Raw genomic sequence first — 25,766 nt, 5'->3', positions numbered from 1 at the left:
TTCAGGTTATTGCTTTCATTGACGCTTCCTGTAGACGATGGAACACACGAATTGCGTCCCAAGTCAATAATGCAGTCTCCAGATGACTTCCTACAGAGGAACTTAAGTGGCTATGGTCACCATTCGGAAGTCCTCCTTGGAGTGACCTTGGTTCCTCCGAGGCTCAGTTTTCAGTTTACTGATTCCTTGAAGCTTCCTGTAGACGATGGAACACACAAATAGCGTCGCAAGTCAATAGTGCAGTCTCCAGATGACTTCCTACAATGGAACTAAAGTGGCAATGGTCACTGTTCGTAAGTCCTCCTTGGAGTCACCTTGGTTGCTTCCGATGCGCAGTTTTCAGTTCACTGCATTTCTTGGAGCATCCTGTAGACGATGGAACACACAAATTGCGTCGCGAGTCAATAATGGAGTCTCCAGATGACTTCATACAAAGGAACTAAAGTGGCTATGGTCACCGTTCGGAAGTGCTCCTGGGAGTCACCTTGGTTGCTTCCGATTCGCAGTTTTCAGTTTACTGCATTCCTTGAAGCTTCCTGTAGACGATGGAACACACAAATTGGGTCGCGGGTCAATAATGCAGTCTCCAGATGACTTCTCACAAAGCGGCTAACATCGCTATGCCACTGTACGGAAGACATCCTGGGAGTAACCTTGGTTGCTTCCATTGCGCCGTTTTTCGTTTACTGCATTCCTTGAAGCTTCCTGTACACCAAGAAACACACAAATTGCGTCCCATCTCAATAATGCAGTCTCCAGATAACTTCTTACAAAGGAACTAAAGTGGCTATGGTCACTGTTCGGAAATCCTTCTGGGAGTCACCTTGGTTGCTTCCGATGCGCAGTTTTCAGTTTATTGTTTTGCTTGAAGCTTACTGTAGACGATGGAACACACGAATTGCGTCCCAAGTCAATAATGCAGTCTCCAGATGACTTCTTACAGGGGAACTAAAGTGGCTATGGTCACCGCCCGGAGGACCTCCTGGGAGTCACCTTGGTTGCTTCCGATGCGCAGTTTTCAGTTTATTGCATTCCTTGAAGCTTCCCCGTAGACGATGGAACACACAAACTGCGTCACGAGTAAATAATGCAGTCTCAAGATGACTTCTTTTAAAGGAACTAAAGTGACTGTGGTCATTGTTTGGAAGTCCTCCTGGGAGTCACCTTGGTTGCTTCCGATGCGCAATTTTCAGTTTACTGCATTCCCTGAAGCTTCCTGTAGACGATGGATTACACAAATTGCGTCGCGAGTCAATAAAGCAGTCTAGAGATGACTTCTTACAAAGGAACTAATGTGGTTATGGTCACCGAACGGAAGTCCTCCTGGGAGTCACCTTGGTTGCTTCTGATGCGCAGTTTTCAGTTTACTGTATTCCTTGAAGTTTCCTGTAGACGATGGAACACACGAATTGCGTCGCGAGTCAATAATGCAGTCTCCAGATGACTTCTCACAAAGCGGCTAATGTCGCTATGGCCACTGTACAGAAGTCCTCCTGGGATTCACCTTGATTGCTTCCGTTGCGCAATTTTCAGTTTACTGCATACCTTGAAGCTTCCTGTAGACGATGGAACACACAAATTGCGCCGCGAGTCAATAATGCAGTCTCCAGGAGAATTCTTACAAAGGAACTATAGTGGCTGTGATGACCGTTCGGAAGTCCTCCTGGGAGTCACCTTGGCTGCTTCCGATGCGCAGTTTTCAGTTTACTGCATTGCCTGAAGCTCCCAGTAGACGATGGAACACACATATTGCGTCACGAATCAATAATGCAGTCTCCGGATGACTTCCAACATAGCGGCTAAAGTCGCTGTGGTCACTGTACGGAAGTCCGCCTGGGACTCACCTTGGTTGCTTCCGATGAGCAGTTATCAGTTCACTGTATTCCTTGAAGCTTCCTGTAGACGATGGAACACTCAAATTGCGTCGCGAGTCAACAATGCAGTCTCCAGATGACTTCTTACAAAGGAACTAAAGTGGCTATGGTCACCATATGGAAGTCCTCCTGGGAGTCACCCTGGTTGCTTCCAATGCGCAAATTTCAGTTTACTGGATTCCTTGAAACTTCCTGTAGACGATGGAACACAATTTGCGTCGCGAGTCAATAATGCAGTCTCCAGATTACTTCTCACAAAGGAACTAAGGAGGCTATTGTCACCGTTCGGAAGTCCTCCTGGGAGTCACCTTGGTTGCTTCCGATGCGCAGTTTTCAGTTTACAGCATTCCTTGAAGCTTCCTGTAGACGATGGAGCACACAAATTGCGTCGCGAGTCAATAATACAGCCTCCAGATGACTTCTTACAAAGGAACTAAAGTGGCAATGGTCACCGTTCGGAAGTCCTCCTGGGTGTCACCTTGGTTGCCTCCGAGGCGCAGTTTTCAGTTTACTCCATTCCTGGAAGCTTCCTGTAGACGATGGATCACACAAATTGCGTCGTGAGTCAATAATGCAGCCTCCAGATGACTTCTTACAAAGGAACTAAAGTGGCAATGGTCACCGTTCGGAAGTCTTCCTGGGTGTCACCTTGGTTCCTTCCGATGCGCAATTTTTAGTTTACTGCATTCCTTGAAGTTTCCTGTACACCATGGAACACACAAATTGCGTCGCGAGTGAATAATGCAGTCTCCAGATGACTTCTTACAAAGGAACTAAAGTGGCTATGGTCACTGTTCGGAAATCCTTCTGGGGGTCCCTTCGGTTGCCTCCGATGCGCAGTTTTCAGTTTATTGCTTTCCTTGAAGCTTCCTGTAGACGATGGAACACACGAATTGCGTCCCAAGTCAATAATGCAGTCTCCAAATGACTTCTTACAGGGGAACTAAAGTGGCTATGGTCACCGTTCGGGAATCTTCCTGGGAGTCACCTTGGTTCCTGCGAGGCGCAGTTTTCAGTTTACTGATTCCTTGAAGCTTCCTGTAGACGATGGAACACACTAATTGCGTCACGAGTCAATAGTGCAGTCTCCAGATGACTTCCTACAAAGGAACTAAAGTGGCTATGGTCACCGTCCGGAAGACCTCCTGGGAGTCACCTTGGTTGCTTCCGATGCGCAGTTTTGAGTTTACAGCAATCCTTGAAGCTTCCTGTAGACGATGGAACACACAACTTGCGTCGCGAGTCAATAATGGAGTCCCCAGATGACTTCATACAAAGGAACTAAAGTGGCTATGGTCATCGTTCGGAAGTCCTCCTGGGAGTCACCATGGTTGCTTCCGACGCGCTGTTTTGAATGTACTGCATTCCTTGAAGCTTCCTGTAGACGTTGGAACACACAAATTGCGTCTTGAGTCAATAATACAGTCTCCAGATGACTTCTCACAAAGGAACTAACGTGGCTGTGGTCACCGTTCGGAAGGCCTCCTTGGAGTCATCTTGGTTGCTTCCGATGCGCAGTTTTCAGATTACTGCCTTCCTTGAAGCTTCGTGTAGACGATGGAACACACAAATTGCGTCTCGAGTCAATAATACAGTCTGCAGATGACTTCCCACAAAGTGGCTAACATCGCTATGGTCACAGTACGGAAGCTTACCTGGGAGTCACCTTGGTTTTTTCCGATGCGCAGTTTTCAGTTTACTGTATTCCTTGAAGCTTCCTGTAGACGATGGAACACACAATTTCCGTCGTGAGTCAATAATGCAGTCTCCAGATGACTTCTAACAAAACGTTTAACGTTGCTATGGACACTGTACGGAAGTCCTCTTGTGAGTCACCTTAGTTGCTTCCGATGCGCAGGTTTCAGTTTACTGTATTCCTTGAAGCTTCCTGTGGACGATGGAACACACAAATTGCGTCGTGAGTCAATAATGCAGTATCCAGATGACTTCTCACAATACAGCTAACGTCGCTATGGCCACTGTACGGAAGACCTCCTGGGAGTCACCGTGGTTGCTGCCGATGCGCAGTTTTCAGTTTACTGCATTCCTTGAAGCTTCCTGTACACCATGGAACACACAAATTGCGTCGCGAGTCAATAATGCAGTCTCCAGATGACTTCCTACAAAGGAACTAAAGTGGCTATGGTCACTGTACGGAAAACCTTCTGGGAATCACCTTAATTGCTTCTGATGCGCAGTTTTCAGTTTATTGCTTTCCTTAAAGCTTCCTGTAGACGATGGAACACACGAATTGCGTCCCAAGTCAATAATGCAGTCTGCAGATGACTTCTTACAGGGGAACTAAAGTGGCTATGGTCACCATTCGGAAGTCCACCTTGGAGTCACCTTGGTTCCTCCGAGGCGCAGTTTTCAGTTTACTGATTCCTTGAAGCTCCCTGTAGACGATGGAACACACAAATTGCGTCGCGAGTCAATTGTGGAGTCTCCAGATGACTTCCTACAAAGGAAATAAAGTGGCTATGGTCACCGTTCGGAAGTGCTCCTGGGAGTCACCTTGGTTGCTTCCGATGCGCAGTTTTCAGTTTATTGCATTCCTTGAAGCTTCCTGTACACCATGGGACACACAAATTTCGTCGCGAGTCAATAAGGCAGTCTCCATATGAATTCTTGCAAAGGAACTAAACTGGCTATGGTCACCATTCGGAAGTCCTACTGGGAGTCACCTTGTTTGCTTCCGAGGCGCAGTTTTCAGTTTACTGCATTCCTTGAAGCTTCCTGTAGACGATGGAACACACAACTTGTGTCGCGAGTCAATAATGGAGTCTCCAGATGCCTTCATACAAGGGAACTAAAGTGGCAATGGCCACTGTACGGAAGTCCTCCTGGGAGTCACCTTGGTTGCTTCCGATGCGCTATTTCAGTTTACTGCATTCCTTAAAGTTTCCTGTAGACGATGGAACACACAAATTGCGTCTCGAGTCAATAATACAGTCTCCAGATGACTTCTCACAAATGAACTAACGTGGCTATGGTCACCGTTCGGAAGTCCTCCTTGGTGTCATCTTGGTTGCTTCCGATGCGCAGTTTTCAGTTTACAGCATTCCTTGAAGCTTCGTGTAGACGATGGAACACACAAATTGCGCATCGAGACAATAATACAGTCTCCAGATGACTTCTCACAAAACGGCTAACGTCGCTATGGACACTGTATGGAAGTCCTCCTGGGAGTCACCTTGGTTGCTTCCGGTGCGCAGGTTTCAGTTTACTGTATTCCTTGAAGGTTCCTGTAGACGATGGAACACACAAATTGCGTCGTGAGTCACTAATACAGTCACCAGATGACTTCTCACAAAACGGCTAACGTCGCTATGGCCACTGTACGGAAGACCTCCTGGGAGCCACCTTGGTTGCTTCCGATGCGCAGTTTGCAGTTTACTGCATTCCTTGAAGCTTCCTGTACACCATGGGACACCCAAATTGATTCGCGAGTCAATAATGCAGTCTCCAGATGACTTCTTACAAAGGAACTAAAGTGGCTATGGTCACTGTTCGGAAATCCTTCTGGGAGCCACCTTGGATCCTTCCGATGCGCAGTTTTCAGGTTATTGCTTTCATTGACGCTTCCTGTAGACGATGGAACACACGAATTGCGTCCCAAGTCAATAATGCAGTCTCCAGATGACTTCCTACAGAGGAACTTAAGTGGCTATGGTCACCATTCGGAAGTCCTCCTTGGAGTCACCTTGGTTCCTCCGAGGCTCAGTTTTCAGTTTACTGATTCCTTGAAGCTTCCTGTAGACGATGGAACACACAAATTGCGTCGCAAGTCTATAGTGCAGTCTCCAGATGACTTCCTACAATGGAACTAAAGTGGCAATGGTCACTGTTCGTAAGTCCTCCTTGGAGTCACCTTGGTTGATTCCGATGCGCAGTTTTCAGTTCACTGCATTTCTTGGAGCATCCTGTAGACGATGGAACACACAAATTGCGTCGCGAGTCAATAATGGAGTCTCCAGATGACTTCATACAAAGGAACTAAAGTGGCTATGGTCACCGTTCGGAAGTGCTCCTGGGAGTCACCTTGGTTGGTCCGATGCGCAGTTTTCAGTTTACTGCATTCCTTGAAGCTTCCTGTAGACGATGGAACACACAAATTGGGTCGCGGGTCAATAATGCAGTCTCCAGATGACTTCTCACAAAGCGGCTAACATCGCTATGCCACTGTACGGAAGACATCCTGGGAGTAACCTTGGTTGCTTCCATTGCGCCGTTTTTCGTTTACTGCATTCCTTGAAGCTTCCTGTACACCAAGAAACACACAAATTGCGTCCCATGTCAATAATGCAGTCTCCAGATAACTTCTTACAAAGGAACTAAAGTGGCTATGGTCACTGTTCGGAAATCCTTCTGGGAGTCACCTTGGTTGCTTCCGATGCGCAGTTTTCAGTTTATTGTTTTGCTTGAAGCTTACTGTAGACGATGGAACACACAAATTGGGTCGCGGGTCAATAATGCAGTCTCCAGATGACTTCTCACAAAGCGGCTAACATCGCTATGCCACTGTACGGAAGACCACCTGGGAGTAACCTTGGTTGCTTCCATTGCGCAGTTCTTCGTTTACTGCATTCCTTGAAGCGTCCTGTAGACGATGGAACACACAAATTGCGTCGCCAGTCAATAATGGAGTCTCCAGATGACTTCATACAAAGGAACTAAAGTGGCTATGGTCATCGTTTGGAAATCCTCTTGGGAGTCACCTTGGTTTCTTGCGATGCGCAGTTTTCAGTTTACTGTTTTCCTTGAAGCTTCCTGTAGACGATGGAACACACAAATTGCGTCGAGAGTCAATAATGCAGTCTCCAGATGACTTCTCACAATGCGGTTAACGTCGCTATGACCACTGTACGGAAGTCCTCCAGGGAGTCACCTTGGTTGCTTCCGATGCACTGTTTTCAGTTTACTGCGTTCCTTGAAGCTTCCTGTAGACGATGGAACACAAAATTGCGTTTCGAGTCAATAATACAGTCTCCAGATAACTTCTCACAAAGGAACTAACGTGGCTATGGTCACCGTTCGGAAGTCCTCCTGGGAGTCACCTTGGTTGCATCCGATGCTCAGTTTTCAGTTTACTGCATTCCTTGAAGCTTCCTGAGGACGATGGAACACACAAATTGGGTCGCGAGTCATTAAAGTAGTCTCCAGATGATATCTTACACAGGAACTAATGTGGCTATGGTCACCGTCCGGAAGTCCTCCTGGGAGTCACCTTGGTTGCTTCCGATGCGCAGTTTTCAGTTTACTGCATTCCTTGAAGCTTCCTGTAGACGATGGAACACAAAAATTGCCTCGCGAGTCAATATTGCAGTCTCCTGATGACTTCTCACAAAACGGCTAACGACGCTGTGGACACTGTACGGAAGTCCTCCTGGGAGTCACTATGGTGGTTTCCGATGCACAGTTTTCAGTTTACTGTATTCCTTGAAGCTTCCTGTAGACGATGGAACACTCAATTTGCGTCGCGGGTCAATAATGCAGTCTCCAGATGACTTCTCACAAAGCGGCTAACGTCGCTATGGCCACTCTACGGAAGTCCTCCTGGGAGCCACCATGGTTGCTTCCGATGCGCTGTTTTCAGTTTACTGCATTCCTTGAAGCTCCCTGTAGACGATGGAACACACAAATTGGGTCACGAGTCAATAAAGCAGTCTCTATATCATATCTTACAAAGGAACTAGAGTGGCTATGGTCACCGATCGGAAGTCCTCCTGGGAGTCAGCTTGGTTGCTTCCGATGCGCCGTTTTCAGTTTACTGTATTCCGTGAAGCTTCCTGTAGACGATGGAACACACAAATTGCATCGCGAGTAAATAATGCAGTCTCCAGATGACTTCTCAGAAAGCGGCTAACGTCGCTATGGCCCCTGTACGGAAGTCCTCCTGTGAGTCACCTTGGTTGCTTCCGATGCGCATTTTTCAGATTACTGTATTTCTTTAAGCTTGCTGTAGACGATGGAACGCACAAATTGCGTCGCGAGTCAATAATGCAGTCTCTAGATGACTTCTCACAAAGCGGCTAACGTTGCTATGGCCACTGTACGGAAGTCCTCCTGGGAGTCACCTTGGTTGCTTCCCATGCGCAGTTTTCAGTTTACTGTATTCCGTGAAGCTTCCTGTAGACGATGGAACACACGAATTGCGTCGGGAGTCAATAATGCAGTCTCCAGATGACTTCTTACAAAGGGACCAAAGTAACTATGGCCACTGTTCGGAAGTCCTCCTGTGAGTCACCTTGGTTGCTTCCGATGCGCAGTTTTCGGATTACTCTATTTCTTGAAGCTTCCTGTAGACGATGGAACACACAAATTGCGTCGCGAGTCAATAATGCAGTATCCAGATGACTTCTTACAAAGGAACTAAAGTAACTATGGTCACCGTTCGGAAGTCCACCTGAAAGTCACCTTGGTTGTTTCCGATGCGCATTTTTCAGATTACTGTATTTCCTGAAGCGTGCTGTAGACGATGGAACACACAAATTGCGTCGCGAGTCAATAATGCAGTGTCTAGATGACTTCTCACAAAGCGGCTATCGTTGCTATGGCCACTGTACGGAAGTTCTCCTGGGAGTCACCTTGGTTGCTTCCCATGCGCAGTTTTCAGTTTACTGCATTCCTTGAAGCTTCCTGTAGACGATGGAACTCACAAATGGCGTCACGAGTCAAAAATGCAGTCTAGAGATGACTTCTTACAAAGGAATTAATTTGGCTATGGTCCCCGTTCGGAAGTCCTCCTGGGAGACAGCTTGGTTGCTTCCGATGCGCAGTTTTCAGTTTACAGTATTTCTTGAAGCTTCGTATAGACGATGAAAAACACAAATTGCGTCACGGGTCAATAATGCAGTATCCAGATGACTGCTCACAAAGTAACTAAAGTTCTATTGGCACCGTTCGGAAGTCCTCCTGGGAGTCACCTTGGTTGCTTCCGATGCGCAGTTTTCAGTTTACTGCATTCCTTGAAGCTTCCTGTAGACAATGGAATATACAAATCGGGTCGCGAGTCAATAAAGCAGTCTCCAGATGATATCTTACAAAGGAACTGAAGTGGCTATGGAAATCGTTCGGAAGTCTTCCTGGGAGTCACCTTGGGTGCTTCCGATGCGCAGTTTTCAGTTTACTGTATTCCTTGAAGCTTCCTGTAGACCATGGAACTCACAAATTGCGTCACGAGTCAATAATGCAGTCTCTAGATGACTTGTCACAAAGTGGCTAACCTCGCTATGGCAACTGTAGGGAAGTCCTCCTAGGAGTCACCTTGGTTGCTTCTGATGCCCAGTTTTCAGTTTACTGCATTCCTTGAAGCTTCCTGTACACCATGGAACATACATATTGCGTCGCGAGTCAATAATGCAGTCTCCAGACGACTTCTTACAAAGGAACTAAAGTGGCTATGGCCACTATTCGGAAATCGTCCTGGGAGTCACCTTGGTTGCTGCCGATGCGCAGTTTTCAGTTTACTACATTCCTTGAAGCTTCCTGTAGACGATGGAACACACAAATTGCGTCGCGAGTCAATAATGCAGTCTCCAGATTACTTCTTACAAAGGAACTAAAGTGGCTATGGTCGACGTTCGGAAGTCCTCCATCGAGTCACCTTGGTAGCTTCCGATGCGCAGTTTTCAAATTACTGCATTCCTTGAAGCTTCCTGTAGACGATGGAAAACACAAATTGCGTCGCGAGTCAATAATGCAGTCTCAAGATGACTTCTTACAACGGAACAAAAGTGGCTATGTTCACCGTTCGGATGTCCTCCAGGGAGTCACCTTGGTGCCTCCGATGCGCAGTTTTCAGTTAACTGCATTCCTTGAAGCTTCCTGTAGACGATGGAACACACAAATCGCGTCGGGAATCAATAATACAGTCTCCAGGTGACTTCTTACAAGGGAACTAAAGTGGCTATGGTCATCGTTCGGAAGTCCTCCTGGGATTCACCTTCGTTGCTTCCGATGCGCAGTTTTCAGTTTACTGCATTCCTTGGAGCTTCCTGTAGACGATAGAACACCCAAATTGCGTAGCGAGTCAATAATGCAGTCTTCAGATGACTTCTTACAAAGGAACAAAAGTGGCTATGGTCGCCGTTCGGAAGTCCTCCTGGGAGTCACCTTGGAGCTTCCGATGCGCAGTTTTCAGTTTACTGCATTTCTGGAAGCTTCCTGTAGATGATGGAATACACAAATTGCGTCGCGAGTCAATAATGCAGTCTCCAGATGACTTCTTACAAAGGAACTAACGTGGCTATGGTCACCGTTCGGAAGTCCTCCTGGGAGTGACCTTGGTTGCTTCCGATGCGCAGTTTTCAGTTTACTGCATCCCTTGAAGCTTCCTGTAGACGATAGAACACCCAAATTGCGTAGCGAGTCAATAATGCAGTCTTCAGATGACTTCTTACAAAGGAACAAAAGTGGCTATGGTCGCCGTTCGGAAGTCTTCCTGGGAGTCACCTTGGAGCTTCCGATGCGCAGTTTTCAGTTTACTGCATTCCTGGAAGCTTCCTGTAGATGATGGAATACACAAATTGCGTCGCGAGTCAATAATGCAGTCTCCAGATGACTTCTTACAAAGGAACTGAAGTGGCTATGGTCACTATTCGGAAAACCTCCTGGGAGTCACCTTGGTTGCTGCCGATGCGTAGTTTTCAGTTTACTGTATTCCTAAAAGCTTCCTGTAGACGATTGAACACACAAATTGCTTCGCGAGTCAATAATGCAGTCTCCAAATGATTTCTTACAAAGGAAATAAAGTGGCTATGGTCACCGTTCGGAAGTCCTCCTAGGAGTCACCTTGGTTGCTTCCGATGGGCAGTTTTCAGTTTACTGCATTCGTTGGGGCTTCCTGTATACGATGGAACACACAAATTGCGTCGCGAGTCAATAATGCAGTCTCAAGATGATTTCTTACAAGGGAACTAAAGTGGCTATGGTGACCGTTCGGAAGTTCTCCTTGGAGTCGCCTTGGTTGTTGCCGATGCGCAGTTTTCAGTTTACTGCATTCCTTGAAGCTTCCTGTAGACGATGGAACACACAAATAGCGTCGCGAGTCAATAATGCAGTCTCCAGATGACTTCGTACAAAGGAACTAAAGTGGCAATGGTCATTATTCGGAAATCCTCCTGGGAGTCACCTTGGTTGCTTCCGATGCGCAGTTTTCAATTTACTGCAATCCTTGAAGCTTCCTGTAGACTATGGAACACACAAATTGCGTCACGAGTGAATAATGCAGTCTCCAAATGACTTCTTACAAAGGAACTAACGTGGCTATGGTCACCGTTCGGCAGTCCTCCTGGGAGTCACCTTGACTGCTTCCGATGCGCAGTTTTCAGTTTACTGCATTCCTTGAAGCTTCCTGTACACCATGGAGCACTCAAATTGCGTCGCGAGTCAATAATGCAGTCTCCAGGTGACTTCTCACAAAGCCGCGAACGTCGCTATGGCCACTGTACAGAAGTCTTCCTGGGAGTCACCTTGGTTGCTTCCGATGCGCAGTTCTCAGTATACCGCATTCCGTGAAGCTTCCCGTAGACGATGGAACACACAAATTGCGTCGCGAGTCAATAATGCAGTCTACAGATGACTTCTCACAAAGCGGCTAACGTCGCTATTGCCGCTGTTCGGAAGTCCTCCTGGGAGTCACCTTGGTTGCTTCCGATGCGCAGTTTTTAGTTTACTGCATTCCTTGAAGCTTCCTGTAGACGATGGGACACACAAATTGCGTCGCGAGTCAATAATGCAGTCTCCAGATGACTTCTTACAAAGGAACTAAAGTGGCTACGGTCACCGTTCGGCAGTCCTCCTGGGAGTCACCTTGGTTGCTTCAGTTGCGCAGATTTCAGTTTACTGTATTCATTGAAGCTTCCTGTAGACGATGGAGCACACAAACTGCGTCGCGAGTCAATAATGCAGTCTCCAGATGACTTCTTACAAAGGAAAAAAAGTGGCTATGGTCACCGTCTGGAAGTTCTCCTGGGATTCACCTTGGGGCCTCCGATGCGCAGTTCTCAGTTTACTGCATTCCTTGAAGCTTTCTGTAGACGATGGAAGACACAAATTGCGTTGTGAATCAATAATGCAGTCTCCAGATGACTTCTTAGAAAGGAACTTATGTGGCTCTGGTCACCGTTCGGATGTCCTCCTGGGAGTCACCTTGGTTGCTTCGGATGCGCAGTTTTCAGTTTACTGCATTCCTTGAAGCTTCCTGTAGACGATGGAACACACAAATTGCGTCACGAGTGAATAATGCAGTCTCCAAATGACTTCTTACAAAGGAACTAACGTGGCTATGGTCACCGTTCGGCAGTCCTCCTGGGAGTCACCTTGGTTGCTTCCGATGCGCAGTTTTCAGTTTACTGCATTCCGTGAAGCTTCCTGTACACCATGGAGCACACAAATTGCGTCGCGAGTCAATAATGCAGTCTCCAGATCACTTCTCATAAAGCGGCGAACGTCGCTATGGCCACTGTACGGAAGTCCTCCTTGGAGTCACCTTGGTTGCTTTCGATGCGCAGTTTTCAGTTTACTGCATTCCTTGAAGCTTCCTGTAGACGATGGAACACACAATTTGCGTCCCTAGTCAATAATGCAGTCTCCAGATGACTTCTTACAAACGAACTAAAGTGGGTACGGTCACCGTTCGGAAGTTCACTTGGGAGTCACCTTGGTTGCTACCGATGGGCAGTTTTCAGTTTACTGCATTCCTTGAAGCTTCCTGTAGACGATGGAACACACAAATTGCGTCGCGAGTCAATAATGCAGTCTCCTGATGACTTCTTACAAAGGAACTAAAGTGGCTATGGTCACTGTTCGGAAGTCCTCCTTGGAGTCACCTTGGTTGCTTTCGATGCGCAGTTTTCAGTTTACTGCATTCCTTGAAGCTTCCTGTAGACGATGGAACACACAATTTGCGTCCCTAGTCAATAATGCAGTCTCCAGGAGACTTCTTACAAACGAACTAAAGTGGGTATGGTCGCCGTTCGGAAGTTCACTTGGGAGTCACCTTGGTTGCTACCGATGGGCAGTTTTCAGTTTACTGCATTCCTTGAAGCTTCCTGTAGACGATGGAACACACAAATTGCGTCGCGAGTCAATATACAATCTCCTGATGACTTCTTAAAAAGGAAGAAAAGTGGCTATGGTCACCGTACGGAAGTCCTCCTGGGAATCACGTTGGTTACTTCCGATGCGCAGTTTTCAGTTTACTGCATTCCTCGAAGCTTCCTGTAGATGATGGAACACACAAATTGCGTCGCGAGTCAGTAATGCAGCCTCCAGATGACTTCTATCAAAGCGACGAACGTCGCTATGGCCACTGTACGGAAGTTCTCCTGGGAGCCACCTTGGTTGTTTCCGATGCGCAGTTTTCTGTTTAATGCATCCCTTGAAGCTTCCTGTAGACGATGGAAGACACAAATTGCGTCGCGAGTCAATAATGCAGTCTCCAGATGACTTCTTACAAAGGAACTAAAGTGGCTATGGTCACTATTCGGAAATCACCCTGGGAGTCGCCTTGGTTGCTGCCGATGCGCAGTTTTCAGTTTATTGCATTCCTTGAAGCTTCCTGTAGACGATGGAACACACAAATTGCGTCGCGAGTCAATAATGCAGTCTCCAGATGACTTATTACAAAGGAACTAAATTGGCTATGGTCACCGTTCGGAAGTCCTCCTGGGAGTCACCTTTGTTGCTTCCGATGCGCAGTTTTCTGTTTACTGCATTCCTTGAAGCTTCCTGTAGACGATGGAACACACAAATTGCGTCGCGAGTCAATAATGCAGTCTGAAGATGACTTTTTACAAGGGAACTAAAGTGGCTATGGTCTCCGTTCGGAAGTCCTCCTGGGAGTCACCTTGGTTGCTGCAGATGCGCAGTTTTCAGTTTACTGCATTTCTTGAAGCTTCCTGTAAACGATGGAACACACAAAGAGCGTCTCTAGTCAATAATGCAGTCTCCAGATAACTTCGTACAAAGGAACTGAAGTGGCAATGGTCATTATTCCAAAATCCTCCTGGGAGTCACCTTGGTTGCTGCCGATGCGCAGTTTTCAGTTTTCTGCATTCCTTGATGCTTCCTGTAGACGATGGAACACACAAATTGCGTCGCGAGTCAATAATGCAGTCTCCAGGTTACTTCTCACAAAGCGGCGAACGTCGCTATGGCCTCTGTACGGAAGTCCTCCTGGGAGTCTCCTTGGTTGCTTCCGATGCGCAGTTCTCAGTATACCGCATTCCTTGAAGCTTCCCGTAGACGATGGATCACACAAATTGCGTCGCGAGTCAATAATGCAGTCTCCAGATGACTTCTCTCAAAGCGGCTAACGTCGCTATGGCCGCTGTACGGAAGCCTCCTGGGAGTCACCTTGGTTGCTTCCGATGCGCAGTTTTTAGTTTACTGTATTCCTTCAAGCTTCCTGTAGACGATGGAACACACAAATTGCGTCCCTAGTCAATAATGCAGACTCCAGATGCCTTCTTACAAGCGAACTAAAGTGGCTATTGTCACCGTTCGGAAGGTTACGTGGGAGCCACCTAGGTTGCTACCGATGCGCAGTTTTCGGTTTACTGCATTCCTTGAAGCTTCCTGTAGACGATGGAACACACACATTGCGTCGCGAGTCAGTAATACAGTCTCCTGATGACATCTTAAAAAGGAAGAAAAGTGGCTATGGTCACCGTACGGAAGTCCTCCAGGGAATCACCTTGGTTGCTTCCGATGCGCAGTTTTCAGTTTGCTGCATTCCTCGAAGCTTCTTGTAGACGATGGAACACACAAATTGCGTCGCGAGTCAGTAATGCAGTCTCCAGATGACTTGTAACAAAGCGGCGAACGTCGCTATGGCCACTGTACGGAAGTTCTCCTGGGAGCCACCTTGGTTGTTTCCGATGCGCAGTTTTCTGTTAAATGCATCCCTTGAAGCTTCCTGTAGACGATGGAAGACACAAATTGCGTCGCGAGTCAATAATGCAGTCTCCAAATGACTTCTTACAAATGAACTAAAGTGGCTATGGCCACTGTACGGAAGTCCTCCTGGGAGTCACCTTGGTTGCTTCCGATGCGCAGTTTTTTGTTTACTTTATTCTTTGAAGCTTCCTGTAGACGATGGGATACACAAATTGCGTCGCGAGTCAATAATGCAGTCTCCAGATGAATTCTCACAAAGCTGGTAACGTCGCTATGGCCACTGTACATAAGTCCTACTGGGAGTCACCTTGGTTGCTTCCGATGCGAAGTTTTCAGTTTACTGCATTCCTTGAAGCTTCCTGCAGACGATGGAAGACACAAATTGCGTCACGAGTCAATAATGCAGTGTCCAGATGACTTCTTACAAAAGAACTAAAGTGGCTATGGTCACTATTCGGAAATCCTCCTGGGAGTCGCCTTGATTGCTACCGATGCGCAGTTTTCAGTTTACTGCATTCCTTGAAGCTTCCTGTAGACGATGGAACACACAAATTGCGTCCCTAGTCAATAATGCAGTCTCCAGATGACTTCATACAAAGGGAGAAAAGTGGCTATGGTCACCGTTCGGATGTCCTCCTGGGAATCATCTTGGTTGCTTCCAATGCGCAGTTTTCAGTTTACTGCATTCCTCGAAGCTTCCTGTAGTCGATGGAACACACAATTTGCGTCGCGAGGCAATAATGCAGTCTCCAGATGACTTCTTACAAAGGAACTAACGTGGCTATGGTCACCGTTCGGAAGTCCTCCTGGGAGTCACCTTGGTTGCTTCAGTTGCGCAGTTTTCAGTTTACTGTATTCCTTGAAGCTTCCTGTAGACAATGGAACACACAAATTGCGCTGCGAGTCAATAATGCAGTCTCCAGATGACTTCTTACAAAGTAACAAAAGTGGCTATTGTCACCGTGCGGAAGTCCTCCTGAGAGTCACCTTGGTGCTTCCGATGCGCAGTTTTCAGTTTACTGCATCCCTGGAAGCTTCCTGTAGACGATGGAACACACAAATTGCGTCCCGGGTCCATAATGCATTCTCCAGATGACTTCTTACAAAGGAACTAAAGTGGCTATGGTCACCGTTCGGAAGTCTTCCTGGGAATCATGTTGGTTGCCTCCGATGCGCAGTTTTCAGTTTACTGCATTGCTTGGAGCTTCCTGTAGACGATGGAACACAGAAATTGCGTTGCGAGTCAATAATGCAGTCTCCTGATGACTTAATACAAAGGAACTAACGTGGCTATGGTCACCGATCGGAAGTCTTCCTGGGAGTCACCTTGGTTGCTTCCGATGCGCAGTTTTCAGTTTACTGCATTCCTTGAAGCGTCCTGTAGACAATGGAACACCCAAAATTGCGTAGCGAGTCAATAATGCAGTCTCCAGATGACTTCTTACAAAGGAAAAAAAGTGGCTATGGTCGCCGTTCGGAAATCCTCCTGGGAGTCACCTTGGAGCTTCCGATGCGCAGTTTTCAGTTTACTGCATTGCTTGGAGCTTCCTGTAGACGATGGAACACACAAATTGCGTCGCGAGTCAATAATGCAGTCTCCAGATGACTTCTTGCAAAGGAAAAAAAGTGGCTATGGTCGCCGTTCGGAAATCCTCCTGGGAGTCACCTTGGAGCTTCCGATGCGCAGTTTTCAGTTTACTGCATTGCTTGGAGCTTCCTGTAGACGATGGAACACACAAATTGCGTCCCGAGTCAATAATGCAGTCTCCAGATGACTTCTTGCAAAAGAACAAAAGTGGCTGTGGTCACCGATCGGAAGTCCTCCTGGGAGTCACCCTTGTGCTTCTGATGCGCAGTTTTCAGTTTACTGCATTCCTTGAAGCTTCCTGTAAACGATGGAACACACAAATTGGGTCGGAATCAATAACGCAGTCTCCAGATGACTTCTTACAAAGGAACTAAAGTGGCTATGGTCACCGTTCGGAAGTCGTCCTTGGAGTCACCTTGGTTGCTTCCGATGCGCAGTTTTCAGTTTACTGCATTCCTTGAAGCTTCCTGTACACCATGGGACACACAAATTGCGTCGCGAGTCAGTAATGCAGTCTCCATATAACTTCTTACAAAGGAACTAAACTGGCTATGGTCACCGTTCGGAAGTCCTCTTAAGAGTCACCTTGGTTGCTTCCGATGCGCAGTTTTCAGTTTACTGCATTCCTTGAAGCTTCCTGTAGACGATGGAACACACAAATTGCTTTCCGAGTCAATGATGCATTCTCCAGATGACTTCTTACAAAGGAAGTAAAGTGGCTATGGTCACCGTTCGGAAGTCCTCTTAAGAGTCACCTTGGTTGCTTCCGATGCGCAGTTTTCAGTTTACTGCATTCCTTGAAGCTTCCTGTAGACGATGGAACATACAAATTGCATCGCGAGTCAATAATGCAGTCTCCAGATGACTTCTTACAAAGGAACAAAAGTGGCTATGGTCACAGTTCGGAAGTCCTCCTGGGAGTCACTTTGGTGCTTCCGATGCGCAGTTATCAGTTTACTGATTTCCTAGAAGCTACCTGTAGACGATGGAACACACAAATTGAGTCGCGAATCAATAATGCAGTCTCCAGATGACTTCTTACAAAGGAACTACTATGGCTATGGTCACCGATCGGAAGTCCTCCTGGGAGTCACCTTGGTTGCTTCCAACGCGCAGTTTTCAGTTTACTGCATTCCTTGAAGCTTCCTGTAGACGATGGAACCCACAAATTGCGTCGCCAGTCAATAATGCAGCCTCCAGATGAATTCTCACAAAGCGGCGAACGTCGCTATGGCCACAGTACGGACTTCCTCCTGGGAGTCACCTTGGTTGCATCCGATGCGCAGTTTTCAGTTTACTGCATTCCTTGAAGCTTCCTGTAGACGATGGAACACACAAATTGCGTCGCGAGTCAATATTGCAGTCCCCAGATGACTTCTCACAAAGCGGCGAACGTCGCTATGGCCACTGTACGAAATTCCTCCGGGGAGTCACCTGGGTTGCATCCGATGCGCAGTTTTCTGTTTACTGCATCCCTTGAAGCTTCCTGTAGACGATGGAACACACAATTGGCGTCGCATGTCAATAATGCAGTCTCCAGACGACTACCTACTAAGGAACTAACGTGGCTATGGTCACCGTTCGGAAGTCCACCTGGGAGTCACCTTGGTTGCTAGCAATGCGCAGATTTCAGTTTACTGCATTCCTTGAAGCTTCCTGTAGACGATGGAGCAAACAAATTGCGTTGCGAGTCAATAATACAGTCTCCAGATGACTTCTTACAAAGGAAGAAATGTGGCTATGGTCACCGTACGGAAGTCCTCCTGGTAATCACCTTGGTTGCTTTCGATGCGCAGTTTTCAGTTTACTGCATTCCTCGAAGCTTCCTGTAGACGATGGGACACACAACTTGCGTCCCAAGTCATTAATGCAGTCACCAGATGACTTCTTACAAAGAAACTAAAGTGATTACGGTCACCGTTCGGATGTCCTCCTGGGAGTCACCTTGGATGCTTCCGATGCGCAGTTTTAAGTTTACTGCATTCCTTGTTGCTTCCTGTAGGCGATGGAACACACAATTTGCGTCGCGGTACAATAATGCAGTCTCCAGATGACTTCTTACAAAGGAACTAAAGTGGCTATGGTCACCGTACGGAAGTCCTCTTAAGAGTCACCTTGGTTGCTTCCGATGCGCAGTTTTCAGTTTACTGCATTCCTTGAAGCTTCCTGTAGACGATGGAACTCACAAATTGCGTCGCGAGTCAATAATGCAGTCTCCTGATGACTTCTTACAAAGGAACAAAAGTGGCTATGGTCACCGTTCGGAAGTCCTCCTGGGAGTCACTTTGGTGCTTCCGATGCGCAGTTATCAGTTTACTGAATTCCTAGAAGCTACCTGTAGACGATGGAACACACAAATTGCGTCGTGAATCAATAATGCAGTCTCCAGATGACTTCATACAAAGGAACTAATGTGGCTATGGTCACCTTTCGTAAGTCCTCCTGGGTGTCACCTAGGTTGCTTCCGATGCGCAGTTATTAGTTTACTGCATTCCTTGGAGCTTCCTGTAGACGATGGAACACACAAATTGCGTCGTGAGTCAGTAATGCAGTCTCCAGATTACTTCTTACAAAGGAACTAACGTGGCTATGGTCACCGTTCGGAACTCCTCCTGGGAGTCACCTTGGTTGCTTCCGATGCGCAGTTTTCAGATTACTGCATTCCTTGAAGGTTCCTGTACACCATGGGACTCACAAATTGCGTCGTGAGTCAATAATGCAGTCTCCATATGACTTCTTACAAAGGAACTAAACTGGCTATGGTCACCGTTCGGAAGTCCTACTGGGAGTCACCTTGATTGCTGCCGATGCGCAGTTTTCAGTTTACTGCATTCCTTGAAGCTTCCTGTAGACGATGGGACACACAAATTGTGTCGCGAGTCAATAATGCAGTCTCCAGATGACTTCTTACAAAGGAAAAAAAGTGGCTATGGTCGCCGTTCGGAAATCCTCCTGGGAGTCACCTTGGAGCTTCCGATGCGCAGTTTTCAGTTTACTGCATTGCTTGGAGCTTCCTGTAGACGATGGAACACACAAATTGCGTCTCGAGTCAATAATGCAGTCTCCAGATGACTTCTTGCAAAGGAAAAAAAGTGGCTATGGTCGCCGTTCGGAAATCCTCCTGGGAGTCACCTTGGAGCTTCCGATGCGCAGTTTTCAGTTTATTGCATTGCTTGGAGTTTGCTGTAGACGATGGAACACACAAATTGCGTCCCGAGTCAATAATGCAGTCTCCTGATGACTTCTTGCAAAAGAACAAAAGTGGCTGTGGTCACCGATCGGAAGTCCTTCTGGGAGTCACCCTTGTGCTTCTGATGCGCAGTTTTCAGTTTACTGCATTCCTTGAAGCTTCCTGTAAACGATGGAACACACAAATTGCGTCGGAATCAATAACGCAGTCTCCAGATGACTTCTTACAAAGGAACTAAAGTGGCTATGGTCACCGTTCGGAAGTCGTCCTTGGAGTCACCTTGGTTGCTTCCGATGCGCAGTTTTCAGTTTACTGCATTCCTTGAAGCTTCCTGTACACCATGGGACACACAAATTGCGTCGCGAGTCAGTAATGCAGTCTCCATATAACTTCTTACAAAGGAACTAAACTGGCTATGGTCACCGTTCGAAAGTCCTACTGGGAGTCACCTTGGTTGCTTCCGATGCGCAGTTTTCAGTTTACTGCATTCCTTGAAGCTTCCTGTAGACGATGGAACACACAAATTGCTTCCCGAGTCAATGATGCATTCTCCAGATGACTTCTTACAAAGGAACTAAAGTGGCTATGGTCACCGTTCGGAAGTCATCTTAAGAGTCACCTTGGTTGCTTCCGATGCGCAGTTTTCAGTTTACTGCATTCCTTGAAGCTTCCTGTAGACGATGGAACATACAAATTGCGTCGCGAGTCAATAATGCAGTCTCCAGATGACTTCTTACAAAGGAACAAAAGTGGCTATGGTCACAGTTCGGAAGTCCTCCTGGGAGTCACTTTGGTGCTTCCGATGCGCAGTTATCAGTTTACTGATTTCCTAGAAGCTACCTGTAGACGATGGAACACACAAATTGAGTCGCGAATCAATAATGCAGTCTCCAGATGACTTCTTACAAAGGAACTACTATGGCTATGGTCACCGATCGGAAGTCCTCCTGGGAGTCACCTTGGTTGCTTCCAACGCGCAGTTTTCAGTTTACTGCATTCCTTGAAGCTTCCTGTAGACGATGGAACACACAAATTGCGTCGCCAGTCAATAATGCAGCCTCCAGATGAATTCTCACAAAGCGGCGAACGTCGCTATGGCCACAGTACGGACTTCCTCCTGGGAGTCACCTTGGTTGCATCCGATGCGCAGTTTTCAGTTTACTGCATTCCTTGAAGCTTCCTGTAGACGATGGAACACACAAATTGCGTCGCGAGTCAATAATGCAGTCCCCAGATGACTTCTCACAAAGCGGCGAACGTCGCTATGGCCACTGTACGAAATTCCTCCGGGGAGTCACCTGGGTTGCATCCGATGCGCAGTTTTCTGTTTACTGCATCCCTTGAAGCTTCCTGTAGACGATGGAACACACAATTGGCGTCGCGTGTCAATAATGCAGTCTCCAGACGACTACCTACTAAGGAACTAACGTGGCTATGGTCACCGTTCGGAAGTCCACCTGGGAGTCACCTTGGTTGCTAGCAATGCGCAGATTTCAGTTTACTGCATTCCTTGAAGCTTCCTGTAGACGATGGAGCAAACAAATTGCGTTGCGAGTCAATAATACAGTCTCCAGATGACTTCTTACAAAGGAAGAAATGTGGCTATGGTCACCGTACGGAAGTCCTCCTGGTAATCACCTTGGTTGCTTTCGATGCGCAGTTTTCAGTTTACTGCATTCCTCGAAGCTTCCTGTAGACGATGGGACACACAACTTGCGTCCCAAGTCATTAATGCAGTCACCAGATGACTTCTTACAAAGAAACTAAAGTGATTACGGTCACCGTTCGGATGTCCTCCTGGGAGTCACCTTGGATGCTTCCGATGCGCAGTTTTAAGTTTACTGCATTCCTTGTTGCTTCCGGTAGGCGATGGAACACACAATTTGCGTCGCGGTACAATAATGCAGTCTCCAGATGACTTCTTACAAAGGAACTAAAGTGGCTATGGTCACCGTACGGAAGTCCTCTTAAGAGTCACCTTGGTTGCTTCCGATGCGCAGTTTTCAGTTTACTGCATTCCTTGAAGCTTCCTGTAGACGATGGAACTCACAAATTGCGTCGAGAGTCAATAATGCAGTCTCCAGATGACTTCTTACAAAGGAACAAAAGTGGCTATGGTCACCGTTCGGAAGTCCTCCTGGGAGTCCCTTTGGTGCTTCCGATGCGCAGTTATCAGTTTACTGAATTCCTAGAAGCTACCTGTAGACGATGGAACACACAAATTGCGTCGTGAATCAATAATGCAGTCTCCAGATGACTTCATACAAAGGAACTAAACTGGCTATGGTCACCGTTCGGAAGTTCTACTGGGAGTCACCTTGATTGCTGCCGATGCGCAGTTTTCAGTTTACTGCATTCCTTGAGGCTTCCTGTAGACGATGGAACACACAAATTGTGTCGCCAGTCAATAATGCAGTCTCCAGATGTCTTCGTACAAAGGAACTAAAGTGGCTATGGTCACTATTCGGAAATCCTCCTGGGAGTCACCTTGGTTGCTGGCAATGCGCAGTTGTCAGTTTGCTGCATTCCTTGATGCTTCCAGTAGACGATGGAACACACAGATTGTGTCACGAGTCAATAATGCAGTCTCCAGATGACTTCTCACAATGGAAAAAAAGTGGCTATGGTCACCGTTCAGAAGTCCTCCTGGGAGTCACCTTGATTGCTTCCGTTGCGCAGCTATCAGTTTACTGCATTCCTTGAAGCTTCCTGTAGACGATGGAACACACAAATTGCATCTCGAGTCAATAATGCAGTCTATAGATAACTTCTTACATAGGAACAAAAGTGGCTATGGTCACCGTTTGGAAGTCCTCCTGGCAGTCACCTTGGTGCTTCCGATGCGCAGTTTTCAGTTTACTGCATCCCTTGAAGCTTCCTGTAGACGATGGAACACACAAATTGCGTCCCGGGTCCATAATGCATTCTCCAGATGACTTCTTACAAAGGAACTAAAGTGGCTATGGTCACCGTTCGGAAGTCTTCCTGGGAATCATGTTGGTTGCTTCCGATGCGCAGTTTTCAGTTTACTGCATTGCTTGGAGCTTCCTGTAGACGATGGAACACACAAATTGCGTTGCGAGTCAATAATGCAGTCTCCAGATGACTTAATACAAAGGAACTAACGTGGCTATGGTCACCGATCGGAAGTCCTCCTGGGAGTCACCTTGGTTGCTTCCGATGCGCAGTTTTCAGTTTACTGCATTCCTTGAAGCGTCCTGTAGACAATGGAACACCCAAAATTGCGTAGCGAGTCAATAATGCAGTCTCCAGATGACTTCTTACAAAGGAAAAAAAGTGGCTATGGTCGCCGTTCGGAAATCCTCCTGGGAGTCACCTTGGAGCTTCCGATGCGCAGTTTTCAGTTTACTGCATTGCTTGGAGCTTCCTGTAGACGATGGAACACACAAATTGCGTCGCGAGTCAATAATGCAGTCTCCAGATGACTTCTTGCAAAGGAAAAAGAGTGGCTATGGTCGCCGTTCGGAAATCCTCCTGGGAGTCACCTTGGAGCTTCCGATGCGCAGTTTTCAGTTTACTGCATTGCTTGGAGCTTCCTGTAGACGATGGAACACACAAATTGCGTCCCGAGTCAATAATGCAGTCTCCAGATGACTTCTTGCAAAAGAACAAAAGTGGCTGTGGTCACCGATCGGAAGTCCTCCTGGGAGTCACCCTTGTGCTTCTGATGCGCAGTTTTCAGTTTACTGCATTCCTTGAAGCTTCCTGTAAACGATGGAACACACAAATTGGGTCGGAATCAATAACGCAGTCTCCAGATGACTTCTTACAAAGGAACTAAAGTGGCTATGGTCACCGTTCGGAAGTCGTCCTTGGAGTCACCTTGGTTGCTTCCGATGCGCAGTTTTCAGTTTACTGCATTCCTTGAAGCTTCCTGTACACCATGGGACACACAAATTGCGTCGCGAGTCAGTAATGCAGTCTCCATATAACTTCTTACAAAGGAACTAAACTGGCTATGGTCACCGTTCGAAAGTCCTACTGGGAGTCACCTTGGTTGCTTCCGATGCGCAGTTTTCAGTTTACTGCATTCCTTGAAGCTTCCTGTAGACGATGGAACACACAAATTGCTTCCCGAGTGAATGATGCATTCTCCAGATGACTTCTTACAAAGGAACTAAAGTGGCTATGGTCACCGTTCGGAAATCCTCTTAAGAGTCACCTTGGTTGCTTCCGATGCGCAGTTTTCAGTTTACTGCATTCCTTGAAGCTTCCTGTAGACGATGGAACATACAACTTGCGTCGCGAGTCAATAATGCAGTCTCCAGATGACTTCTTACAAAGGAACAAACGTGGCTATGGTCACAGTTCGGAAGTCCTCCTGGGAGTCACTTTGGTGCTTCCGATGCGCAGTTATCAATTTACTGATTTCCTAGAAGCTACCTGTAGACGATGGAACACACAAATTGAGTCGCGAATCAATAATGCAGTCTCCAGATGACTTCTTACAAAGGAACTACTATGGCTATGGTCACCGATCGGAAGTCCTCCTGGGAGTCACCTTGGTTGCTTCCAACGCGCAGTTTTCAGTTTACTGCATTCCTTGAAGCTTCCTGTAGACGATGGAACACACAAATTGCGTCGCCAGTCAATAATGCAGCCTCCAGATGAATTCTCACAAAGCGGCGAACGTCGCTATGGCCACAGTACGGACTTCCTCCTGGGAGTCACCTGGGTTGCATCCGATGCGCAGTTTTCTGTTTACTGCATCCCTTGAAGCTTCCTGTAGACGATGGAACACACAATTGGCGTCGCGTGTCAATAATGCAGTCTCCAGACGACTACCTACTAAGGAACTAACGTGGCTATGGTCACCGTTCGGAAGTCCACCTGGGAGTCACCTTGGTTGCTAGCAATGCGCAGATTTCAGTTTACTGCATTCCTTGAAGCTTCCTGTAGACGATGGAGCAAACAAATTGCGTTGCGAGTCAATAATACAGTCTCCAGATGACTTCTTAAAAAGGAAGAAATGTGGCTATGGTCACCGTACGGAAGTCCTCCTGGTAATCACCTTGGTTGCTTTCGATGCGCAGTTTTCAGTTTACTGCATTCCTCGAAGCTTCCTGTAGACGATGGGACACACAACTTGCGTCCCAAGTCATTAATGCAGTCACCAGATGACTTCTTACAAAGAAACTAAAGTGATTACGGTCACCGTTCGGATGTCCTCCTGGGAGTCACCTTGGATGCTTCCGATGCGCAGTTTTAAGTTTACTGCATTCCTTGTTGCTTCCGGTAGGCGATGGAACACACAATTTGCGTCGCGGTACAATAATGCAGTCTCCAGATGACTTCTTACAAAGGAACTAAAGTGGCTATGGTCACCGTACGGAAGTCCTCTTAAGAGTCACCTTGGTTGCTTCCGATGCGCAGTTTTCAGTTTACTGCATTCCTTGAAGCTTCCTGTAGACGATGGAACTCACAAATTGCGTCGAGAGTCAATAATGCAGTCTCCAGATGACTTCTTACAAAGGAACAAAAGTGGCTATGGTCACCGTTCGGAAGTCCTCCTGGGAGTCCCTTTGGTGCTTCCGATGCGCAGTTATCAGTTTACTGAATTCCTAGAAGCTACCTGTAGACGATGGAACACACAAATTGCGTCGTGAATCAATAATGCAGTCTCCAGATGACTTCATACAAAGGAACTAAACTGGCTATGGTCACCGTTCGGAAGTTCTACTGGGAGTCACCTTGATTGCTGCCGATGCGCAGATTTCAGTTTACTGCATTCCTTGAGGCTTCCTGTAGACGATGGAACACACAAATTGTGTCGCCAGTCAATAATGCAGTCTCCAGATGTCTTCGTACAAAGGAACTAAAGTGGCTATGGTCACTATTCGGAAATCCTCCTGGGAGTCACCTTGGTTGCTGGCAATGCGCAGTTGTCAGTTTGCTGCATTCCTTGATGCTTCCAGTAGACGATGGAACACACAGATTGTGTCACGAGTCAATAATGCAGTCTCCAGATGACTTCTCACAATGGAAAAAAAGTGGCTATGGTCACCGTTCAGAAGTCCTCCTGGGAGTCACCTTGATTGCTTCCGTTGCGCAGCTATCAGTTTACTGCATTCCTTGAAGCTTCCTGTAGACGATGGAACACACAAATTGCATCTCGAGTCAATAATGCAGTCTATAGATAACTTCTTACATAGGAACAAAAGTGGCTATGGTCACCGTTTGGAAGTCCTCC

Source organism: Schistocerca piceifrons, chromosome 3 (genome assembly GCF_021461385.2).
Source record: "Schistocerca piceifrons isolate TAMUIC-IGC-003096 chromosome 3, iqSchPice1.1, whole genome shotgun sequence".
Taxonomy (NCBI): domain Eukaryota; kingdom Metazoa; phylum Arthropoda; class Insecta; order Orthoptera; family Acrididae; genus Schistocerca; species Schistocerca piceifrons.
The sequence above is the reverse complement of the archived record's forward strand: the minus strand, read 5'-3'. Positions refer to the sequence as shown.